This window comes from Pipistrellus kuhlii, unplaced genomic scaffold, assembly GCF_014108245.1.
Source record: "Pipistrellus kuhlii isolate mPipKuh1 unplaced genomic scaffold, mPipKuh1.p scaffold_m20_p_14, whole genome shotgun sequence".
NCBI classification, from domain to species: Eukaryota; Metazoa; Chordata; class Mammalia; order Chiroptera; family Vespertilionidae; genus Pipistrellus; species Pipistrellus kuhlii.
The window spans coordinates 1,857,537-1,882,312 of NW_023425449.1; the positions used below are offsets into that span (position 1 = coordinate 1,857,537).

The window sequence follows — 24,776 nt, forward strand, 5'->3', positions numbered from 1 at the left end:
GTCCCCAATCACACCGCCAGTCACCCCACAGATCGGCCCTGATCGCCTGCCAGGCCTATAGACCCTACCCATGCACAAATTGTGTGCACGGGGCATCTGGTTAAAATATAATGAGAAATTAGTGTATAACTTTAAACAATATTTTACTAAAGGAAGAAAATTTTAAAGAACAATTTTGAGTTTACTGTACTAATTGAGTGATTTTAACATGAGAAGCTGGGATATAAAGATAACTCAGGTGTTATCTTTATACACTACTTATCACCTACTGGGGAGACCAGAGTGTGCAGAGAATGTGTGGGGAAACGGAAGCTGGATTTTGAAGAGTAAGGAAACAAGATATTAGCAAGGAATCATTTTTAATACCAATGGCATGTGTGTAATAGTCTCCCATGGGAAAATTGAATACTTATTCCAGTTGATCGATACACTAGAAATTGTCTTGTAATTACAACACTAGTTTAGTATTAGCAAATTTTTGCTGATTGCCGTTGTAGGAACTTGTAAATATTTTTTTGCACCTCCTTGGAAATTATAGGAGCTAGGTCACACCAGGAAAAACAACTTGTAGAATACAGTTTTGACTAAGCCTGTTTCCTCCGTGCAAACCACAACGCTGGCTATATATCTAATGTTATCCAGCTGGAAATTTCATTTCCCTTCACCAGCATGACTTTCGGTGCCTGTTAAGCCAAATACCTCCTTGTTTTACTTTTTACTGCAGTTCTTGTTTCTAGTATTAATATTATTTAATCAGGGGGAAAAATACCATTTGGACATTTTCAAATGCCTCAAAAAATGCTCAGTTAATAGAGGAGTAAGTTAGATTTGGTCCTCCCACATCCATCTCTATCATGTTGTCATCCACCCTTCTTGTTTTAGAATGTTTCCAGTTAGAAATAACTTCTCTCTTAGCTAGATCTGTTTCCCTAACTTTCACTTCCTGGTTCTTGGCAATCTAAGTCTCTGCATGTGAAAGTTAGTCTTCTTACAAACAGTAACTTTTAAAGTATCTGAGAATGACTGTTAAATCCTGCTTAAGTCTTTTTTGATGCGCCTAGGGGGGAAGCCCTAATTCTCAAACCATATGCACATGACATGGTTTTCAGACCTTTCTCCATCCACATCACTAAACTCATGACAAAGTCTGTTTGTCACTATACCTCTTAAAACATGGTAGCCAGAGCTGAACTGACTACTTCCGGTATGGCTGAACAATTGCTGAAGACAATGAAGCTATTAACTGGATACTGTGCTTCTATTCATGCAGCCTGAAATGTACATTAACATTTTTTGGCAGCCACATTACCCTTTGATCATATTGAGCTATGGTCAACTAAAACCTTGTTGTTTTTTTTCCTGTGAACTGCTTTAAATATAATCTTTCTTATCCTTGCCAGTTAATGCTTTTAAAGTAAATGCCAGATATTATGTATTGCATTATATGAAAGTTGAAATGAATTTGTTTTTATCAAATGTCATCCCATTGGACTATCTATCTGAAGATAAAGAGCTAAAGCAAAGTTTTCACGGGGCTTTCACAAATATTTTTATTTAATCTTTGCAACAACTATCCAACAGTCAGAAGAGAAAAATTACTTTCCACTAAGTCAGGAATTGGCAGACATAACACTTCATCCCAGGCCTGTGATTCCAGAACCCATGCTCATCTCATTACTGCTCACCGTGTAAGCATTCAGTTTGTCCTTTGCTGTGTGCCCAGCACTCTGTGGCTGGTACATCCAGTGAACAAGACAGATTACAGTCCCTGCCCTTCGGTGTTTATGGCCTGGCATGTAAATATTACCTCCAGGCCCTGAGCACGTTCTATGGGGAAGGCTGTGTGGTAAATTGTAGTATTGCTCAAAATGTCTATTGCACCTCTCGACCAGGGTCCTCTCTGCAGGAGGACTATATTTCCCACTCCGTTGACACCAGGTTTGGACACTTGGTTTTCCTTGACCAGTGAAAATGTTAGAGTAAGAGACATGTGGGACATTTGAGCAGATGTTTCAAACTCTATCTTATGTTTCTGCTGGTGGTCTTTTCTTTCTCCCATAGAACCAGCATGCTTTGGTGAGGGCTGGTCCCAGGACGGCAGAGCCATCCGACTGGGTCCCTGGATGTCGGTGCCTCGCTGAAGCTGATTCACAATAGACATTTTATGTAAGTGAGAAACCAACGCTTGTGTTGTAGGCACTGTGATATTAGAGCCATTCATTACCATGGAGTTATGTGGCCTGGCAGAGTGTATTCTGACAATATTGCAGGTGCTCTCGGAAGATCAATAAGACTTGTGTTCAAGGAGCTTGCCATCCAGTTATTGGTAGTTGAGAAAGAATCAAGTATACATATGAAAGGTTATTGAATTTGAGGATGTTTCCTGACCTTCACCTTACTTACCCCTAGGCTGAATTCATAGATGTGTTCCAGCTACTTACTGTCACAACTTATCTCCAAAATTTGATAAGCATGCTTTGTATGTCCTTTTGTGAAGCAAATGTTTGCAAATGTTTAAGAGAATGGTCTTCTACAGTATAGCCATCAGAAACTTCCTTCATAAATCTATTAATCAACACTTACTAGGTAACCTAAGAATCTGTCTAGTTGAATTATTTTGCCAACATATCTAGAAAACTATTATGTGATCCTAGATTCCATGTGAGTTTTATTTGTGGGCATTCGAATTTCTCCTTGCCATAGTGTGCCATCCCCTCACTCACTCTGCAGGGGGTTTAGAGACAAACCCAGGGGAGGATTCTGTAAGAAATCCCCTTACCTGAGAAGCTGAGGAGTACAGGGCCAAGGCTCAGGGCGCTCTGGAAACCTGGGAAGTAATTACATGTAAGTCTATATAAATACACAGGGACCTGGGTCAAAACTCATCAAATTACCCAAGGCAATCATGAGTCTCCTGGAAGGGGAGCCCTGCTGTGAACTGAGACTAGAGTACCCTGGAGAGCACACATGTTTAGGGGCAGGTGGGCCAGAAAGTTACAGAGTGGTTTTTTTTGTTTGTTTGTTTTGTTTTGTTTTTTAATATATTTTATTGATTTTGTACAGAGAGGAAGGGAGAGAGATAGAGTTAGAAACATCGATGAGAGAGAGTCATCGATCAGCTGCCTCTTGCACACCCCCTACTGGGGATATGCCGGCAACCAAAGTACATGCCCTTGACTGGAATCGAACCCGGGACCCTTCAGTCCCCAAGCCAACGCTCTATCCATTGAGCCAAACCGGTTTTGGCTCCCACTGCTTTTTAGAGAGAGTGGAAACTGGGGGCTGAGGAGAGAATTATTTATGTGAGAGAGGCATATCTATTGGTTGCCTCCTGCACGCATTCTGGGAAACGAATCTGCAACCCAGGTATATGCCTTTGACTGGGAATTAAAACCATGATCCTTTTGTGCACAGACGGACACTCTAACCATGAGCACACTGACCGGGGCACAACTTTTTAAAAACAACTGTATTGAGATATAATTATTATACTTAAACTGCACATATTGAAAGTGTACAACATTATAAGCTTTGACATATGTTTATACACATAAAACCATCACCATAGTCAAGATATTGAATGCATTTGTGACCCCCAAAAGTTTTCTAATCTCTCAGTAATCCCCTGCCTCCCTTTATTCCCCAGGCAACCACTACTTGTTTTCTTTACATTGGTTGGCATGTCCTGGATACATTAAACAGTCATTTTTAGCCTAGCTTCTTTTCATCCAGGATGATTATTTTAAGATGTAGCCATCTTGTAGTGTGCGTCAATCATTTCTTTTTATTGCTAAGTGTTTTTCCATTTTGCAGACATGCTATAGTTTGTATATTCTTTCACCTCTTGATAGACGCTGGGTTGTTTCTAGTGTTTGGCGTTTAGAAATAAAGCTGCTGTTGCCCAGCTAGTGTGACTCAGTGGTTGAGCATTGACCAGGAACCAAGAGATCACCAGTTTGATTCCCAGTCAGGACACATGCTCAGGTTGCAAGTTCAGTCCCCATTAGGGGTCGTGCAGGAGGCAGCAGATTGATGATATTTCTCTCTTATGGATGTTTCTATTTGTCTCTCCCTTCCTCTCTCTTTAAAAATCAATTAAAAAAATATTTTTAGCCCTAGCTGTTTTGGCTCAGTGGATAGAGTGTCGGCCATGGAGACTGAAGGGTCCCAGGTTCGATTCTGGTCAAGGGCATGTGCCCAGATTATAGGCTCGATCCCCAGTAGGGGGCATGCAGGAGGGAGCCAATCAATGATTCTCTCTCATCATTGATGTTTCTATCTCTCTCACCCTCTCCCTTCCTCACTGAAATTAATAAAAATATTTTTAAAAATATATTTTTAGAAAGAAAGAAAGCTGCTACTAATACATGCCTATGTATGGACATATGCCCTCATTTCTCTTGGGTAAATTCCTAGAAGTGGAATGGTTGAATCATATGGTTGTATGTGTGTGTGTGAGAGAGAGAGAGGGGCGGGGGGGGGGGGTGGGGATTGATTTATTTTAAGAAATTGACTCACTTGATTGGAGGAGCTGGCAAGTCCAAATCCAAAATCTGCACAGGACTGGCCAGCAGGCTAGAACCTCAGACAAGAGAGTTGATGTTACAGTCCTGAGTCTGAAATCTATAGGATAGGTCAGCAGGCTGGAACTCGGGTAGGCTTTCTGTTCCTGTCGTGACACAGAATTCCTTCTTCCCAGGGAAACCTGTTTTTGTTCTGATTGGATGTGGCCCACCCACGTTACGGAAGGAAATCTTTACTTAATGTTAACTAATTGTGAATGTTAATTAAATTGCATTTACACAATACTTCCACAGCAACATCTAGACTGGTGTTTGACCAAATATCTGGGCACAAAGCCTCGCCAAGTTGATGCTTAAAATGAAACTATCACGATGCCTAAACATTCTTAAGTCCAGCTTCTGGTTGTTGCTACTTCACTAGTTTTTGTTTTTAATTGTAGCCTCCTTTTCACTGGTCTTAAACAGATGAATGGCAGTCTTTTCATTCTGGGTTAGCATCACCTTCCATCTTTTTAGGCATATCATTTAAAAATGTGAATTATTTCAGACACTTCCTAATGTCATTACTTAACCTCTTTTCTTGTTTATTGGAGCCAGCTGACAGAATTGGCAGTTTCATTTTAGAATCTGTCATACCTCATTTGAGTCATCTTTTTACTATTCTCATCATAGGGTTATAACAGTTCTTAAGTATTTTAGAAGTTAACAGTGTAGGTGGACTTAGAGTCTAGAACCTAGGCAATTAGCAGAGTGGAGGTGCTGACACCCAAAAAGGAAACGGAAAGTTTGGGAGTGAAGCCCTGGCCCCGTGGTTCGGGTGGAGCGTCCTTCCATCCACCGGAACGTGTTTGCTCCATCTGCGGTCGCGATGAGAATGGGAAGCAAGGATTGATGTTTCTCACATCCCAGTTTCTCTCTCCCTCTCTGAAATCAATACCCATATCCTCAAGGGAGGGGAAAAAATAGAAAGTTTGGGTGTAAAGATACAAGTTCATATTTTTGGCATCACCTTTATGCCATTCTCTTTCTTTGATCAGGTGATTAACTTTTTTGAGCCTCTGTTCTTAATAATAAAATGAAGCCATCACAAAGTTAAGTGAGAAAGAAAATATATTTTCCCAGATATATAAATCCTAGCCATACTTGATCAAAGCCAAGTCTGGGTTGTGTAAAGCAAATACTATTTTATTTTATCTTTTACATTTTATTAAAACTTGTTAAGCACTTAAATGTATTTTCAAAAATAATGTTTTGTGGATTGTTTTTTGTATGTGGCAGTTGACTAGCAGAGCAGTAAACAACTTTGGTTTCAGATTTATTGACCACATAGAAACACTCAGCAACCGTTGACATGTCTTTATTACTAGAATATAGTGCCATCATACAGTCATGGAGTTATTGAGATGAAAGGACTTTTAAGAATTATTTAGCCTTAACTTCTTCCTTTTATAGAAGAAACAACTTAGATCCAAAGAGGTTAAGTGGCTCACATTATATAAATACTAGAGGCCCGGTGCACGAAAATTCATGCAAGAGTAGGCCTTCCTTTCCTGGCTGCTGGCACCGGCTTCCCTCCAGGCCCCGGGGAGCTTCCTCCGGCCGCTGGTCGGCACCCAGGACCCAGGTGGCTTCACTCCAGCCCCAGCTTTGTCCGAAGGACATCCAGTCTAATTAGCATATCACCCTTTTATTATTATAGATTAAAAAAAAAAAAAATGAGCCTCCCAGTCATAGGATGAAAGGCTCTTGAGACAGAATATGGAACCAAGGAAAAGACAGTGCCATCAGTTTGCTTACTGTGTGCTGCCTTTGTTGTTGCTCGTTCATATTACATGTGTGGTATATTACACTTACCCTTAACTAAGGCTGTTGGGATGGACTAAACACTCTTCCCTTAGTGTGGAAACAGAAGCCAGCAAACAGTTGCCACATGAGTTAAATGCCCTGATGCAGATGGGTGTGTCTGTGAGGTGCACCAGGTTCAGGGTCTGTTTACTTTCAGAGTCCAAGGTGTTAGGTCCCTTATTCTGGTGAAATGTACATTACACTGCCTCAGCTCTTGGCCTTCCCTGAGCTGTTTTGTGCCACCTTCCCCCCCTCCCCTCCCGCCAAAGCCCTAGACCAAATGTAGGTGAATTTGAAGTCCCTGCACTGGGCTGTCTGACCAATAACACTTGTCCTGGTGGCCCTCTCTGTTCCTGCCCCCTGGCCCAAGGCCAAAGATAAGGCACCTTGGTGTTAGATTGGCTTGTTTTAAACAGAATTACATTTAGAGCCTAAAAACAGTTGATGCAGATTTTATTTATTCTTAATTTTTGAAAAATTCTTAAAATAGGAAAGATTTTTTTCTTTATTTTGGCTCATTTGCCATATGTATTTTTGAGGGCGGTCATTCCTAAGAAAACTAGTACATGAAGTTTACTATTGATGTGCTAACACTTTCTGAATCTTAAAATAAGGAACCAAAATACATTCAGAGTACAAGTAGGTAAAGTAGCACTGCTATAATTGTGGAGAAAGTGGTTTCTTTCTAAGCCTTCTTCTTTTAAGAGCTTATAATTTTCTTTATAACCTAAACATTATCCCTTGGATAGGTATGTTTTATTCTTACTCTTGATTCTGGGTTATAAAGTTTGGTTGAAAAAAATGAAGATATTAACTTTGTGTCTTCCACACAAAGAATGTTCATATTTGTACTTTTTTAGTAAGACTCAATTCCATACCCTAAGCCTGCCTTAATTTGAAACTCATATCTTTTTCTACAAGGAGTATCTTTGACAATGTGTATATGTCTAAAATCAAAATCTGCAAGTATGGCATACATTGTCTAGAATATTGGATGATCAGTTCCTGGTAACTGTATTATATTTGCACAGAGTATTAGATGGCAGCTTGTTTTGGCAGTCTGATGGCAATCTCCATCTCTGGGTCACATGAGGATAAAATGATCCATCTCCCAGGCCTGATGAGGAAGGAACTAGAATTGGAGAAGTATTTTTCATGAAGAGTGAATAAGCTGTCCATAATGAATGATTTTAGCATGCATAGAAAACATCGTCAGCTGTACTAAATATAACACTGTCATCTCTGGGAAGGTCTCTGCAGTAATTACCCATCCTTCTCAGCCGACAGCGGAGGCATGTAGCACAGGTGAGAGCAGGAGTGGGAGAGCCAGGCTCCGGGGCTCAGAGCCCAGGCCACCAGCCACTGTGCGGTTCTGGGCAGACTGCTTTCTGCCTTGTGCCCTTCCTTACAGAAAGAGGACAATAGAGTCCCACCTCACAGGGCTGTCGTGAGGATTAGCTGAGCTAACAGACATGTCACACTTAGAACACTGTCTCAGACATAGGGAGCACTCGATGCATGTTCATTGTTCCTGTTATTGATGTGTATGTCTATAAATTTTAAGTGGCTGGTTTTACTGGTGAAGTTTTTATAGAGAATTTGGCATTTGAACTGGGCCTTGAAGGATACGCAAAGTTTATAAATATGAAATTGAAAATAGGAAAATCTATGTGAACACAGTTACAAAAGGGAGGTAAAGAATCTTCTCTCCCCCCCCATTTATCACGTATTGTCTGCGCCTAACACCAGCTCAGCATTTGACAGGCATACAGTATCTTCCTTTGTCCTCACAAGAATCCTACAAGACGAGCATTTACATCCTCATGTCATGGAGGAGGCACAGAAAACTCAAGTCACTTTCCCAGAGTCCCAAAGTTACATATTGGCCTAGTTCTGTCTACTGTAACGCTCAGGTTCCTGCTTGTTATCCCGAACTGCCCTCAGAAATGTTGACTATCAGAAAATGATTCCAAACAGCATTTCAAAGGGTGACTGTCATGGTTGGCGTTCTGAACGTTAATTGAATTATGCTATTAGGATGCATGCAGTCACCTGGTCGCAGTGAGAGACTCTGGGCACTGATGCTGGTCGTTTGAGAAGGTCGAAGAGAAAAGCGCTTGTCAGTGCCTGTTGAATGTGTCCTTGTCATTCTGGCTGGATGGACGTACTTGTTTTTTTTTTCTGGATTGAGAATGACAGTTTTTGGTTGTGAGGTGTTTATTGTTTTTTTTAGCAGAAATTGCACACTTTCCCCAGTGGTGTCCTGGCTGGCTGACTGGGACTTGTGTGCTTTTCACACTTGCCTTGAGTAGAATTGACTGCTGTTCGAGCCTCTTTTCTGTTCCCTAGTCAGAGGAGTGTCCACCTCTGCTTCCCAGTCGTCAACATTTAGGTGTTCACGTTTGTGAGGTTTGATTGGAATATAATTAGGATGTTTTTAATTCTGTTGCCGTTTATTCCTTCCATCTTCTAGCTACTTTGTCGCACTTTTTTAAAAAACTTTAAGGGCATGTTATTGGAACTGTGGTAAAATCCTACATGGATCAGTGGTTACAGGAACTTCGTGTGCATAGAATCACGTGGAAGGCTTGTTAGACACTGCTGAGTCTTGTCCCGTAATTCCTGACCCGGAAGTCGGGGGGTGAGCCTGAGAATTGCTCGTTGAGTTTCCTGGGTGGAACTGATGCTGCTGGTTCGGGGCCACACTTGGAGAACCACTGGCTTCGATAGAGCACGCGAGGTGCCTGGGAGTCTGATGATGCTTTATTCTGTTTGTGCGGAAAGAGAGCTGCTGCTGCCTCGCAAGCCTAAGCCTTCACTGCCCGAAAGGTGTTCGTGTGACTTACCATGCAGCACAGTAGAGGTGACAGAAATGGGGAAATGGTTACAAAAGGTCTAACTAATTCAGGCCCTCACCAGTTTGGCTCAGTGGATAGAGCATTGGCTGAAAGATCCCAGGTTTGATTCTGGTCAAGGGCATGTACCTTGGTTTCGGGCACATCCCCAGTGGGAGGTGTGCAGGAGGCAGCTGATCGATGTTTCTACCTCTCTATCCTTCTCTCTTCCTCTCTGTTAAAAATCAATAAAATATATATATTTTGAAAAGAGGTCTAATTCAAAAGTCATTTATGTCTACATTTTTATAAGTTCCTTAGGCAAACTTTTCTTTGATAATCAATTTGAGTGTCATAGAGCATCCGAAATGAATAATTGCTTGCAGAGATGAACTATTTATTATTATAACAGTAAAGATTTAAGCTGCCTGCAGTGGGGACAGCAGTCCCACCTTGCCTGCTTCCCAGAGAGTCACTGTGACATCCATCTGAAAGGTGGGCTGCTCCGCAGGCTTAAGATGTGGTGATGACTGGGATGCACTTTCCTCCTCCCCCTCCCCCTCCCCCTTCTCCTCCTCCTCCTCTTCCTAGGTGCTTTCACCTCCATCATCTCATTGATAGTTTTCAGGGATTTTCAGAATTTGAGGAGGTAGGTGGGGGCTGTTTTACTATTAATTATATCATAATTGTTCCCTGTGACTTTGGTCAGAGCCTCAGACTTCATTTTGCCAGGCCTGTTTGCCCTCAGAGGTCGTCACTAGGCAGGTGGTTCCTGGGTAGTGGCTCATCGGTCTTAATGGCGTAGCTTGGTCAGACCTAGTCGCCTCTAGTGTGTACCTTCTTCTTCATTCATAAAGTAGGTTAGCACCTCCCCTGCTGCTGGTCGAAGGTGAGAAACCGAATGAAAACACTGTGAAGCCTGTTTACAGACGGCAATTGGTAATAGTGAGTAAGGAGGCCTCAGACAGCAGGAAGCACGCTCTTGCCATCAGTCCTAAGCATTTTGCCACCTTAAACTTCTTTCCCCAAATAAATTGAGTTTACTGATTCAGATATTTTCTTTCCCTTTTGTGTGTCTGTTGTTTCCTTTACATAGAGTATATAGAGAATTGTAAGTTTTATTGAATGGGTTGGAAACATGAATGGAATGTCTTTTAGGGTATCTTGTTTTTTCTTTTAATGTGGGCGTTTTCTGCTCCACTACCTGTTTCCCACTGACTTGTGAATTATTGCCTTCAGCCAAGTGTTTCCCTCTGTCACCACCATGCTGCTGCTCCCTGCTACTACTCCTTGAGTCAACCCTTCCAGCGACCCTGCCTATTTCAGAGTTCAGGGTCAAAATGGTGGTATCCGTTTCTGAGAGGTTGCCTAGGCACCACTGAATTTCAGCAAAATTAATAGCTTTCTTTAGTGGCTGCAAAATCTAGGCCAATTGAGAATTACCAACTTTGAGTTCGTTTTTTCCCCAACATGTTTATCTTATTACAAAATATTTCTTGTTAACTGTTTTCTTCTGTGTTCTAGTAAATTTTCTTAAACTCAAGAAAACTTCCTTATAGTAATACTATTAGGAGATAATGTCTTCATTTTAGGTTGTCTAGTGAAAGCGGTGTATTTAGGTATCTAAGTTGTTTGTAACATTGTACTTAAGAGATGTAAAGTATGGCAGAATCAGACAAAATGCAGTGTGGCATCTGTTATATATGGATCCTCATAACCTGCCTGGCCAGGTGGGGTTGACAAACATTCTAGTTTCTGCACAGTAGCACTGTTCCAGCCAGCAGTTCAAGAATAATTCTTTTCTGCCTGGATAGAAGATTACATGTATGTAATGTACAGTTTGCCTGTCTTTATAAAAATTTGTAAACAGGAAAAGTGCTAACAGTAGTAAGAAGGGTATACAAACATACATGCAATATGTTTGTGACAAAGGTCACCCTTTAGCCTCAGCTACAACCTCATTAGATTTCACCTGTATTTCATTATGAATAAAAGAACAAAATTAAAGAACATTTCTGAACTACAGATTGCATATTATACTTGAAGATTATGTCTAGAATATATTTATAATTATAGAAGGTATTTTATAATTGATTCTATAGTAACAATTATTCACTCTGTACATGTAATTTTCAGCTGAAAGAATACACTGTGTACAAATGTACAGCATTTGACAAAGATCCCAAACAACCCTGAAGAAAAGATTCTGTATATTGTGTACGTGAGTAAATATCATAACTGAGGTAAACATTTCTGTCTTCTGATCAACCTTAAAAAAATTAAACTGAGAACAGAGGGAAATTGAAGGAGAAAGTTGTAATTACTGGTTCATTGCAACTTAATATTGCAGCATCCTAATTAGTTAAGCATCATGTACTGTTCTAGGCATGAAATAGCTTCCCCCCCCCCTAATTTAAATCTGGAAATTTTCCATTGTAGAACAGCTTGACTAGTCTTCGCTGTAAATAGCCACTGGACTTTTAAAGTATTTGTCTTCAGAAACAATGAAGGTCATCTTGTGTCCATAGAGACCACATGCACTTTCCTCATTACTTCCAGCATTATTTCTATAATGGGTAGAGTTATTTACGACATTTAAATACAAAAAGAATTTTTAAAAGTAACCTTTAAATATCACAGAGTAAATAGCAGTGACTGAAATCCCTTACTCTTTGGTTTCGTAAAAAAACATTGATATTAGAAAATTAGTACCCTTTCAAAATTGTGCCTATTGGTGTTTTTGGAAGTTATCCCGTTGGGGTGTGTGTGTGTGTGTGTGTGTTCTGTGTGAGAGAGAGATATGCATACTTGTGTGTGTATGTATATATATGTTTATTTCTTGGAAATCACTGTGATTTAACTTTTATAATTTTTTTAAGAAACAGTAATTTAGATTAAAGTACATCTTGCTTTCAATGGAATGCAGGTTTACTGTATTTAGCCTAGTCTTTCTGACTTTCAGGAACCTGGTGTGGGAAACAAAATGGTTTCAGTGTATCACTTTATAAACAAAGCCAAGGTCATGAGTTTAGTCCTCTTATCTACTTTGTTTTGTTTATTTCCATGCACTGTATGTCCCTAACCTAACTCAGCAGGGAGAAAACATTAGACTGCTCCTCAGTGTGACCCACTGCCAGCGCACCACTCTACTAGCAAGCTGAGCTGGGAGGCTTTTGTTCATGAAACGAGCCACTGTTAATAACAGGAGGGCAGCAGGCACAGAGTGAGGTCTTGGGGCAGATGTATGGTCACTAATCGTTAGGGTTGTCATTCTATTGTGTTTATTATTTTGAACCTCTAGATTTAGGGAGAAAAGAGCTAATTTTTGCATATAATAAATATAAAAAATGTATCTTCACGTGAGATAATTGGGTAATACTTTTAATGCTGTATATTTGCCAACATAAATGCATAATGCATATTATCTTTCTTAAATTATTTAAGGAAAATTACGATTGATGAACCACTTACTCTCTTGACAATATCATTGACTTACCATTTTCATTCCAAGGTGTTACAGAAGCCATTCAGCACTGAAGAACCTAAAAAACACTAGGTGAAGATGGTGACTGGCAGCATTTGCTTCTCTTCCTTCTGTGAGTTTTTTGTTCAGAAAGTCTGTGGTTGTAAACATCCCCGACTGGAAGCTGTAAGACAGAACTAAGCTTTCAGTCAGATGTTTGCTACTACCAGCTTTCGTAGACATCGTTTGGGTATAATTATGCCGAGAAGTGGAACTGGGGAAGCTATGAAATGTGTGGGAGCTGCTAAAGACCTTTAGATCCTCAGTGAGTGCTCTGGCGAGGGCATGTGTTCTGAGAATCAGTGTTGGGCGCTGTCCTGACAACGGGATATCCTGTTGCAGATGCCAGCTGAGCTTCCCAGACTTCACATCCTGCTGCTGGGCCTCAGAGAATTCCCCAGCCGCACTAGGTTATTTCTGGTTTTGCCCTATCAGTGGGCTTTTAATTCCCTATTTCTTTTCCTAATAGGCTGCAGTTTAACCTCTGACAGTTCTGGACACTGCTTCCTCCTTCAGAAATTCTGTGGGAGTTCTGGAGAATAAATTTACCATCCCCATCCAGCAGCATAAAGCCTAGAAGTTTCCGTTTTCTCTGAAGGGAAGAGATGTGTGTGTAGAGTTTGTCTCCCTCCTCTCAACTCCCTACACATAACACATACACACACACACACACACACCCTGCCAGCTTCTTGTTCTGCTCACCCTGAATGATGTCACAGCTCCTAATCAGAACTCTTCTCCAGAAAATTATAAGACTTCAAAGCACTGAGCCTATTCACAATATTTACCATTGGTTATATTTTACTTGGTCTATTAAGTATATTTTCCTAAGTAATTTCAGGGTGTAGCTTGCCTTTTCTATAGTAGAGTATGAATGCCTCTGGGCAGGTATTCTCTTCCCCCCCCCCTCCCTCTCCCTCCCTCCCTCTTTCTCTCTCTCTCTCTCTCTCTCTCTCTATCTCTCTTCCTTTTAATCATTATTGGTTAAAGTGTATCACAGTTGTCCGTCTTTCTCCCCTCCCTCCCCCAATGCCCCCTCCACCCAATTCCTGCCTTGCCCCTGGCCTTCACCACCCTGTGTCCAGAGGTAATGCATATAAGATCTTTGGTTAATCTCTTTCCACCCCTGCACCCCCTTTCCTCTAACATTCATCAGCCTGGTCCATGTCTCCATGCCTCTTTATTCATCAGTCTTGTAGTTGAGCCTTGATTAGTGCCACTGGGAGGAATTGGCCTCCAGGTCAATTGGCTGTGAGGACCAGCTGTGTCTACAATGGAAGAGCTACTATGCAGGAGATACCCCTATAGAGCAGGACTTGCTTCAGTGGGGCTTTGGTGCTCACTGAGTCTGCCCTTTGAATGTGTCACCTATGGATGTGTAGGGTTGTAATCTGGTATGGTCTGAAGCTGTCCACCAGGTCACTGGCTATGGGGCCTCCCAGGTGGTGCAAACTCAGCCACTGCCTGGGGCCACTCAGCAGGAGCTAGAGAGAGATCTGCAGACAGCTGCTATTTGAATTGAGGTAGGAAGTGCCCAGGGAAGGCCCAGCTATGAGGAAGGCTGGCTGGTGCTAGTGCTTGGGCCTTTTATTGATGGGTTTGGGGCACATTGACTTCAACTGCTGCTTAAGAGATTTTAGCAAAGTCTGAAGCCTGAGCCAAACAGGCCATTCATATGGAAAAGCAGCTGCAAATAGTTTGTGTGGAGCTGCAAATTAGATGGAGTGGGGTTATGGCTGTCAGCTCTGCAATGGGAAGGTCCCAGTATAGGAACAATGACCCTAGCAAGCATTCCTGTCTTGGAGAAAACCAACTGCCCTGAGTTCCAGCCCTGCTGCCAGTCAGTCCAGTTCCTCCCTACATGTCCCTGCGTTCCCCCAAAGCCACTGCCCAGTGCTGGAGCTCAGAGGAATCGGGACCATAAGTTCATGTGTGGGCCCTTTAAGAGGAATACCTGGGGCTCCAACAGCCTCCATGTCACTCAGCCACAATTCCCACTTGTTTTTTCAGTCTGAAGTTATGGGGACTTATATTCCTAGCTCTGAAACTCTAAGAGTGGGGGGCTTGGGTTGTGGCTGGGACCTCCTGCTTCTCATGGGAGGCCTTGGAAATGTTCCTCCTGATTAAATAAAAGCAACTCGTGGGTGTTGGACCAGCCTATTCCCGCGCCTTTACCCCTCCTACCAGTCTCAATGTGCTTCCTTCCTTCCTTCTGTAATAGGATATCCATTTAGTCTGATTTTAAGTGGTTCTGGGTGATAGCTCTGTATTTTCACTGTAATTTTGACATAGTAGTGGGAGGCAGCAAGTGCTGGTGCTTACCTATGCCACCATCTTGGTTCTCTCTACTGTGTCTCTTTCCGTATTTCTCCACAGAGCTGACAAACAGGGCTTTTATCATAGATGACATTCAGTGTGGATGAGTGGATAGCGTATCATTTTATAGTAGCTTTTTTCGGAGTTTAAAAAATGTTTTATTTCTATTTCTCTTTCAGACACTAGGAAACATTTCTGTTCTAATTTTTTGCCTCATTAAAGCATTGGTATTTTTATAATTTATTACTAAATTACTAAACATCATTCTGTTTTAGGTTCAGTGCATAATTAAACCAAAAGGTAGTTCTTGCTAATCTAATTTTACACGCATCCTTGCTTAGATTACAAGCTTTTTTGAGGGCATGGGCATAAGTAGAGCACCTTGCATGTAGAGGTCTCTGATAACAACTTAATTGTATTATAGGAGTGTCTACTGTTTTCTTGTGTTCTTTATCCAAGCAAACAAATGGCAGTTTGGTCATACTGCAGCTACTCTAAATGCCTGTGCTATAGCATTGGTTTTTGAATGCTCCTTTGTTAGAGTGGTAGTTTACAATACTTAGTGCGGGTGGAAAGAGGGTAGTTAGTTGCTTCAGACACTGGTAGCTTTGCAACTTGTAAGTATAATCTTCATGCCTGCTGATTAGCATGCATTAAGCATCCTTTCTCACTGAACTCTTAATAAAGCAGATTTACTGTATATTATGTGGCTGTGTTTTGGCACACTGGCAGCCTTAGATTCCAAAAAGCGAATGGATGGAGCCATTTCCAAAAGCCCAAGAAATGGTCCCTGGCAAAGGTAGAAAGAATTCTTTGGTTATAGGATTGATTTGTTAGATCAAGTGACATTGTTTATTTCCAATGAAAAAGTTACATAGCTGTGAAATTCAGCAAGATGGAAAGAAACTGCCTAGTTTAATAATTTGCATAGCTGAATTTGAAAGGTAGCCCAAATCTAAGCTAAAAATGGGGTAGGTATTCTGCATAAAGCTGTTATGCTCCGCCAGAGAGGCAGTTATCCCTGGAAGCTGCGGAATTACTGGGACGTGCGTTATGTAACATTGTTCTGTGTTATCCTGCCCTAACGAGGTGGCTGGGAGGCCATGCTGGCTTTGATTCTGAGTGCCCTTGCTCCACTGCTGGAGCGAAGCCTCGTAGTCATTTGCAAATGACTTCTGTGTGCATTAATTTTGAAGCTTCACAGACTTCGCAGTGGCTTGCAAATTTAGCAATTGATTATTTCAAATGAATGCCTTAAAATGTTAGAGCTCAGTATTTGCCAGTGAGCCTGCAGCAGCTGGGTTTCTCCACCCTTGGTGTTAGTGTTTGAGGAGAAGTGTGACAGGTCATAGAAAGCTCTAAGTTTTACTATCTACAGAGATTTGTTAAACCTGATACTAAATTATTTTTAGTTATTGAACATTCTGAAGATGACATGTTTTTTTCCTTAATATTTGCTTTGAGATAACTTAGGGATTACTTTTTTAAAGAAAACAATTACAAATGTGTCTTCAAGTTCATTTCCAATTAGATATGTTTGTGTACAGATATTCATGGTTAAAATTACATTGTTCTCTGGGTCCTCATTGGTCGCAGGACGATGAGCCGTAAGTCCCTAGAAACATGCCTTTCTAGTTGCATGTAGCACATTCTGACTCCCATTCACTCCTCTGGTTAAAACTTCATTCACTGAATGAAAGTTCCTTTATTTGCTGTGCATATTCAAGGGGAAAAAATTAAGTTTGAATATCAGTATGAGCTTAATTACTTTTTTAAAAAAATTGTGCTGTTTCAGATGTCTCTGCCACAGTTGCCCCAGCCTGGTTAATTATAGGTGGACATAGGATACATGTTTTGACATTGCCTTTAAAAAAAAAACCTGTAGTATGTTCTAACCCTCCCAATAACTGAATGTCTGTTGCTATCTTTGCTTTGGCTTTCAACGAAGTTGGTGAAAACAGCCCATTGATTTTCAAATATTAATATGAATCAAAGTTACTCAGAGGGCTTATTCATTAAAACACAGATTGCAGGGCCCTGCAAGAATTAGTTTCTGCTTCCACTGTAGGTCTGGAGCAGGCTTTCGACTGTGCATTTCTTTCCCATAAGTTCCCATGTGCTGCAGATGCTGCTCCGGATCCATGCTTCTAAACCAGGGAGCTCATCTTCCATTTGTCCCTGTTCGGTATTGTGTCCAATTAGTGTCTGAAGAAAAATACATAAAACCCCAACCTGAAATATGTAGTACTTTAGAAGTTTGATTTTAAAAAGGTTTGTTGGAAGCCTGAGACCCACTTTTCTGCCAGATAAAGTATCACTTTAATGGTCTAGTGCAAAAACAAACAAACAAACAAAACTAATTGAATATATTTGCAAAGAAAATAAGAAAAAAACTATTTGAATATATTTGCAAAGAAAAGAAGGAAAAAAATATTGCTATAGGAGTAGTTGAAACAGAAAAACAGTATACTCCTGGAGAGAAAAATAAAGGGGTGTGTGTGTGTGTGTGTGTGTGTGTGTGTATTTAAATCTTGAGCTGATGCTTTAGGAAAAGCAGGCAGAAGGGGAGAAGCCAGGTAGAGACCTAGGAGGTACCCTGGGTCCAGGGTGCCTGTGAAATTCCAGATATTTTTAGTTTTTCTGGCAGTGGTTCTAATATTTAATTTTACTTCCAGATGTGGAGATTTTCTTCTTGGTGAGACCACTTTTAATGTTTTAAATCTGAGGAAAGCAGAGAGGAGGGGAGGTTCTGTTAGGACACGGGGCCATTGGAGGTGGAAAGAGATCAGGAAGGAGGATGGTGAGGGTGCTGCTTGGGTGAAATGGTCTGAATTCTGAGTGTGGTGGAGGAGATGGGGAGAGGAAGCGGCGGGATGTGGGGGAGGGGATGAGAAAAAGAAAGGCACAGCTAAGCTTGGAGCTCTGCAGAGATGTTTTATTAACTTTGTCTTTGATCCCAAACAAGAATCTTCTTAATGCGGAAGAATGGGTGATTGATGCCCTTGTCATCAAATGGGTTCCTATAAATGCAAGTTCAGTGGTTCTAAACAGAGGGATGAAGCAAGATGAAAGGCTATGGAATCTGCCACAATTAGCTTTGGAACATTTACAGAATGTCTGCATATATTGCCATAAATTACCGCAGTGAAAGAATGTCACTTCTGCCTTTTCCTTGGATCCCCAACTTTGTCTCAAAATAGCTTTCAGCCTGACTCGTGCCTCATTTATGTGAATCACAGTAACTGTTCTTTTTTCAACAGATTCTATAAAGTTATCTTTTTAAAATATAGTAATAGTTCGTGTGTACTTTAATATAAATTTTAGTCTTGGTTAAAGACCAATGTAAACACAGTAAAGGATTTTGTAAGTCCTGCTTTAGACCAAGACCAGTTTATGTAAACATCCTACACTCAGCTGTAATACATGGATTGGCTGGGAGGTGGATGTTTACTTCAGCTGTCTTGGAATGTCAGCCATTAACACCGACCAAGGCAAGACTTGGCAAGAAGAGTACACAGGGATGTGGATTTTTAATGTAATTATTGTACATTTAAGCTACTGTCCTATCTTTCATTTGTGTGCTTCTATCTCTAACATGACACAAGACTTGGCATATTCAGACAAAAGATTGTCCTTATTTGGTGGTTGGGTCGTATTTGTAGGCATCTCTCTGTGCTTTAGCAAGTGACATCATACATCTGTAGCGTCTGGGCTCTGTCCCTGAATTTGCTAAGTGATTTGGAGAAGAAAAAGAAACTTGTTTTCACACCTCGGTGCTTTTCTCATTTGCTAAGAGGTGCAGCATCCACTTTGCCAGATTGTGGTGGGATTGACCTATATGATGGCGGTAAAGTGGCTCGTTAGTGCCATCACATTATGTGCTCAATAAAAGCCAGTTGTTATTAATGCTAACTACAGTGTTCAATAAATCACTGCTGGCACATTTCAAGCAGACAACTTGGTTTTATTTTAGCAATAAAGATGATGTCAACTTTCTGACATAATGGAAATGGTTTGCACTTTGCATACCACCACAATTTAGTGAGTGATAAGAGTTTTGAAGCCCAGCTTGAATCATTCTGGTTCTGCCATTGATTAGGTACTAGTACTTTGGGGAATATATTAACCTCCCCGTGTCTCAGTTTCTCCAATCTGCTAAAATGATATAACATTACCAACTTAATAGGATTGTTATGAAATTAAACAAGTTAATACCAGTAGTAGTCTAATATATAAAAACCCTGGGCCCGTCACAACCACAGTAACCTGAGACTGGACTTAAAGCCCAGGCTGCATGTGCAGCAGGCTCTAGTGGGTGGGGACTTGTGGCAGCGGAGACAGGGATGGGGGAAGTGGGGCCGGCACTCACACTCACAACTGCACACACATGCACAGACACCACAGCGCCCACCAGCTCACAGCCTTTTCTCCCTTTCACAGCCTCTCTCAGAATGAGGAAACAAAACAGAAGAGGCTTGGATGGAAGAGAGGGGGGGCAGAGGGTGGAGCAGCCCCCTACTGGCCCCGCCCCCTCCCAGCCAGGAAAGAGGAAGAGGGAAGCCTGGAGAACTGCTGAGAAAAACCTAGAGAGACAGAGACTAGACAGGATCAGGACGGCAGGGGAGGGGAGTTGGGAGAGAGATCAGGCCTTAGGGGAGGGAAGTTAGGGGCAATCAGGCAGGCAGGCAGAGGCAGTTAGGGGCAATCAGGCAAGCAGGCAGGTGAGCAGTTAGGAGCCAGCAGTCCCAGATTGCAAGAGGAATTGTTTGGGCCTAAACTGGTAGTCTGACATCCCCCAAGGGGTCCCTGATTAGAGAGGGTGCAGGCTGCTGGGCTGAGAGAACGTCTACACACACACACACACACACACACACACACACACACACTGCATGCATTTTGTGCACGGGCCCACTAGTGTTAGAATAATTTCTGGTACATACTAAGGTCTTGATAAGTGGTAGCTGCTATTATTATTTTAAAAACCTGTTTGTCATATGTTATTTTTTCCCAAGTTGTATCATACATTTCTAAATTTAAAGAGAATACATGATAATTAGTTCTATTTATGTATTGTTTTGGTTTAAATGGTATTTTCATATATTGTGCTTTTATTGAAAAGACTTAAAATTTTTTTCTCTAGCTTTATTTTTTAGTTTCATGAAATCAGCTTTACTTTTCTTTTTCTTTTCTTTTTTTTTTTTTTTTTAGTAATAAATCCACATTCTGAATAAGTAAGAAACAAAACCACCACCACAAAACCAAGGTTACTTAACAGGTACGCATCATTCTGGCAGCGGGGCAGGGGCTGTACCTTTGGCTAAGTCCAGAGTTAGGATCCACGTTTGATGCCTCTCTGGGGAAGACGCTTCCATGTTAGGAGACACTCAACTAAAGAGCAGTGTGAGCTGAAGGCATGGAGACCTGTTCTCGAAAGGTGAGTACTCGTTCTCATTACGTGGTACTTGTTCAGTGAGCTAGTTTTTCATTATTTTCTTTATTAAATGGGGGCTGTTCTGTTACGTTCTCAGATGTAAAACATATCTCAGTGAGTTTCACATAGTCACTTGAAACTTGTCAAGTGTTTAAAATATTTTCTAGTTAATAATATTTCAGAGAAAATATCATAGTGCATTAGGGAAGCATCATATAATCTAAAGGTAGTTTTATGAAATATATTTTTCAAATTAAGCATATTTGGGAATTCCTATCAATTTACCTTTGAACCTCAGTGGATTTTCTTTTCTATTCTCCAATATAAAAAAAAAAAAAATGTTTGTATGTTGTATTGTTTAGCCTGTCAAATAGCCTGAAAGTTAAATTCCTAATTCAAGTGTTTTTTAATTCATTACTCTTTTTTCTTTTGTTAAGTGGTCATGTATTTATATCTTTATAGTATATACTTTTCTGATTGTATTATGGGGTCTTTGATTATGTGGGTTATCAGCTTTGTCTCACTTTGTCACTTAGAAGAATATCCACATTAAATAAATGAAAATTGGAGTATTTATCTTATTTTAATTAATACAATTCTAAGTTATACTGAGCTAACCCCCACCTTTATAAGAACATATATATCTTGATTTCTTTAAAAACTATGTATCAGAAATGTAATAGAATTTTATTTTCTGATGAGCATGCTTATCAGTTTAAATGTTACAGATTTTAGATGTATGTTAAAATGTCCTCATTTCTGTCAATTGCTATTTGTTACTTAGTTGGTTGATAGAGAACAATATAAAGTTGGATTTCTTGGATAATACTTGGATATGTTCTAAAATGAAACTGTTTTCTATCCTTTGAAGATTTATCTCTTCCTTATCATTATTTTGTAAGCCTTTGGCAGAAATTATTTAACTTCTCCCGTTCATTATATCTTCCTCATTTCATTGATTCCCTATAGTCGAATTTTATGGTTCTAAACAAATGTCCCCTACAGACTTCAGTAATTAAAAATGTCAGTTAAATGGAAAATTTGTGATATACGAGAACTTACCTTTTAGTTCTATTTATTTTAGTTTTTTAAAAAGTGATTCTACTTTTTAATAAAGGTCAGGGGTTATTCAGTGCAAAATAGTATGCAAAAGTTACAATAAGTAACTATATGATCTCTTTTTGTTAATTTCTTAATATTAAGGTTTTTAAAAACTAGAAATATGCTAGTATCCAATTGTGGATGAAAATGAAAGATTTTTTGTGTTGTTTTTTGCTTTTTTAACTTTTAAATCTTCACAGAGTTATCATTTTGAAACCAATAGCAGTTTCACATTATAAACTAGGATTACTTTTTTATTAGCCTTAACTTCCTTTAATTTAATGGAAAGAACCAGTCCCAAAGGTGTGTTTATAACTTAATACACATTATTCCTGTGAGGCTGAGTAAAACATAAAAACCATTCCATGAATCCAGATCTTAGCACAAAACCTGTTCTGCTGTTAACTGTCTTGGGACTAACCAGGTGCAGTTAGAACTGTTTAAAGGTGCTGGCCTTTCCTGCCTTAATTCAGAGTGGTTCTTTAAAGACTCTTCAGCTGTTTGTCCTCGTGTTCAGTACTTGTCTTACTACATAAAAAAAATTTAAAAACAGGGTTTGGGCTGTTTGTTTTGGTTTTTAAAAACTAGTTTGAGAAAGTTTCTTTGCTACTTGTTCCCCATGCAAATTTATAAGAGCTCAAATTCCCCAGAAGAAAGGATTTTTGTAAGGTTAAAAGTATAAAAGGTCCCTAACGGTATACAGTTGCCTTAATTTTAACATTATACGTTTTTCTTATCCTATAGGTTATATGTGAAAATATTTGGGGCATCCTGTTTATATTTAATAATCGCTTGCGTGCTCTGTATAGTCAGTAGCACAAAAAGATTTTATGTTAACCGAATGCTGAGCTACTTCTGAATAAAGGTATGAGATGAATGAGAAGTACAGTTTGGGGACTGGGTATTTGGCAAGTCCTTATTTTCAGATAACTTTCTAAAGTTCCATTACTAATCTGTACTATTGGGAGTAAAATGTGCAAGTGCCACAGCCCTCCTCTCTGTTACACTGACTGTGATACTCTGCACACCCGTCCGTGCTCATGCACATATGTGCCGGGCTGCTAGGCTGGTGGTGTTAAGATCACCATGAAGTTATACTATATATATATCTTGTACTCTTTCAAGCATTTTGGAGAAGTTTCCATATTTGGGTATCAAATTTTCACATTCCTTATATAAATCTGCCATAATTTACTTCTTGCCCTATTGTAGACCCATAGGTTGCTCTGATCTTTAACTACAGTATTACAGGCAGTCCTGCAAAATACACGGGTTTTGGTGCATAGGTGTGACTGTTTCTACAAGACAGTTTATAAAGGCATAAACTGGGTCAAGGAACATGTCTGTTTAAAGTACGGACAGCCCTGGCCGGTGTGGCGCAGTTGGTTGGGCATAATCCAGTGCACTGAGAGGTCGCTGGGTGGATTCTGGTCAGAGCACATGCTCTGGCTGTGGACTCGGAGTGCAGGAAGAGCCAATCGGTGTTTCCCCTCTCACATGTTTCTCTCTTTTTAAAAATCAGTAAGAAAATAAATATTTAAAAATAAATAAAATGTGGCTAGATACTGCTGAATTAATCTCTAAAGGGCTGTGCCAATTTCTACTCTGATTAACAGTGAGGGAGCACGGGGCCAACGTTAGGGAGGCCTCGTCCTTGCCCCAGGCGAACAAGTACAGTTTATTCTTTTGCTCCTCTGAATGCTACAAAGTAGTGTATCTCTTGTACTTGCATTCCCTTATCTAAAGGGGAAGTGAGCAAGTTTTCATATATTTGTTGGTTTCTTTCATTGTTATCTCGTTTTGTTGTTGTTGTTATATGCAGCCAATCTGGAATGCAACAGCCATAATTTTTTAAATTGTGTGATTCTGATTTTCAATATCTTTTTGGAACCAGTATATGCTTTGCTTCCAACTAAATGTTTGCTTTTGTCCCTCTCTTATTGGTAAGTTTGTTGATGTTTTTTGGATCCTGTCACTTTTCATATTAAGCATTTTAGAATCAACAGGATTTGTTATTGGGTCTTCAGTTTAAGGTGGGAAATACACTGATACCAGGAGAAGTGCCTCTCATTCTCTCCACCTGGTGTAGAACCAGAACCAGAACCAGAACCAGAGATTGTCATTGCACACTGGCCTTGAGCAAAGTTACCTGCACTGGAATCCTAGTCAGGATTCATAGTGGTCCGCCTTGAACTTTTAAAGCATGTTTTTAAACTGTATGTACAATAAGAATGATAGTGCTTTTATTATAACCCTGGGGAAGCCATTCAAACTTATTTTCATATAAGCATTCAAACTTCAGCTTCGGACTGAACAAACAAGATAAACAGTTTGCACTGTTTGCTTATGTGTAACAATGGTTGACCATATCTCTGGCAGCCAGAGCAGGAGACAGGCCACCAAGGGCTGACGTCAGAGGAACTAATCAGAGTGCTGAGTGCTCAGAACACGTGACGTGGCCGGCCAGACGGGGCATGTAACCAAGGCTGGGAAGGAGGCGCCCTGGGCCCGAGCACAGGCCTCTCCTAAAGCGTCAGACACCCTGGGCTGCAGCGCATGCCTGGTCCTCACTTCCCTCTGTAACTGGTCCAGTGTGGGCAGCAGTGTTCAGAGAAGTCGGCAAACCTGCTTTACCTGTTTCTGTCTCGCTTATCGTTCTTGGGAAGCCCTGTTCTTTCCAGTAGATACCTTGTTTCACATACAGGCTGGCCTGCTGAATCCTGTATCCGCCCGCACTCAGTCACTGACTTCCCTCTGTGCGTCCACATGTGACTGTGGCGCTCTCAGTGCCTCGGCCTGGTGGAAGGAGTTAAGGGAGAAGCAGGAAGGGAATAATCGTTTCAGGACATGGTGATCATACAATAGACAGGCCCTTGAGAGAGGAAAGGCTACAGCTCTGTCTTTTTACGTGACCTTTGGCTGATTCCTGAAGCACGCTGGCCTCATACTCCTTGTCCTTAAAGGAGAACATTGTAGTCTTAAAATAGATCCGGAGACATAGGACCACGAACACACTGATGATTTCAGAGGGAAGGGAGGTGGGGGAGGAGGGATTAACCAGGTTACTTACATGCACAGCCCATGGACACAGCCCAGAGTGTGGCAAAGGCTTGGGAGGGGCAGGTTCGAAGGGGGGTGGTAGGGCTTTGATGCGGGAAGAGGGGCAAAGAGGACATCTGTAATACTCAACAATGAAGATTAAA

The 24,776-nt window shown here is 40.7% G+C and overlaps 1 long non-coding RNA gene across 2 annotated transcripts; it reads left to right on the forward strand.

Annotated features, from left to right (window-relative positions):
• On the forward strand, positions 1-24,776 carry LOC118718646. 2 transcript variants are annotated; one of them, XR_004987862.2, is made up of 3 exons: positions 1-2,166; positions 20,250-22,438; positions 24,240-24,776. It is a non-coding gene; the product is annotated as an uncharacterized LOC118718646 (long non-coding RNA). The 2 variants fall into 2 exon arrangements; XR_006741528.1 differs by having other exon boundaries at positions 8-2,166; positions 20,250-20,475; positions 22,318-24,768.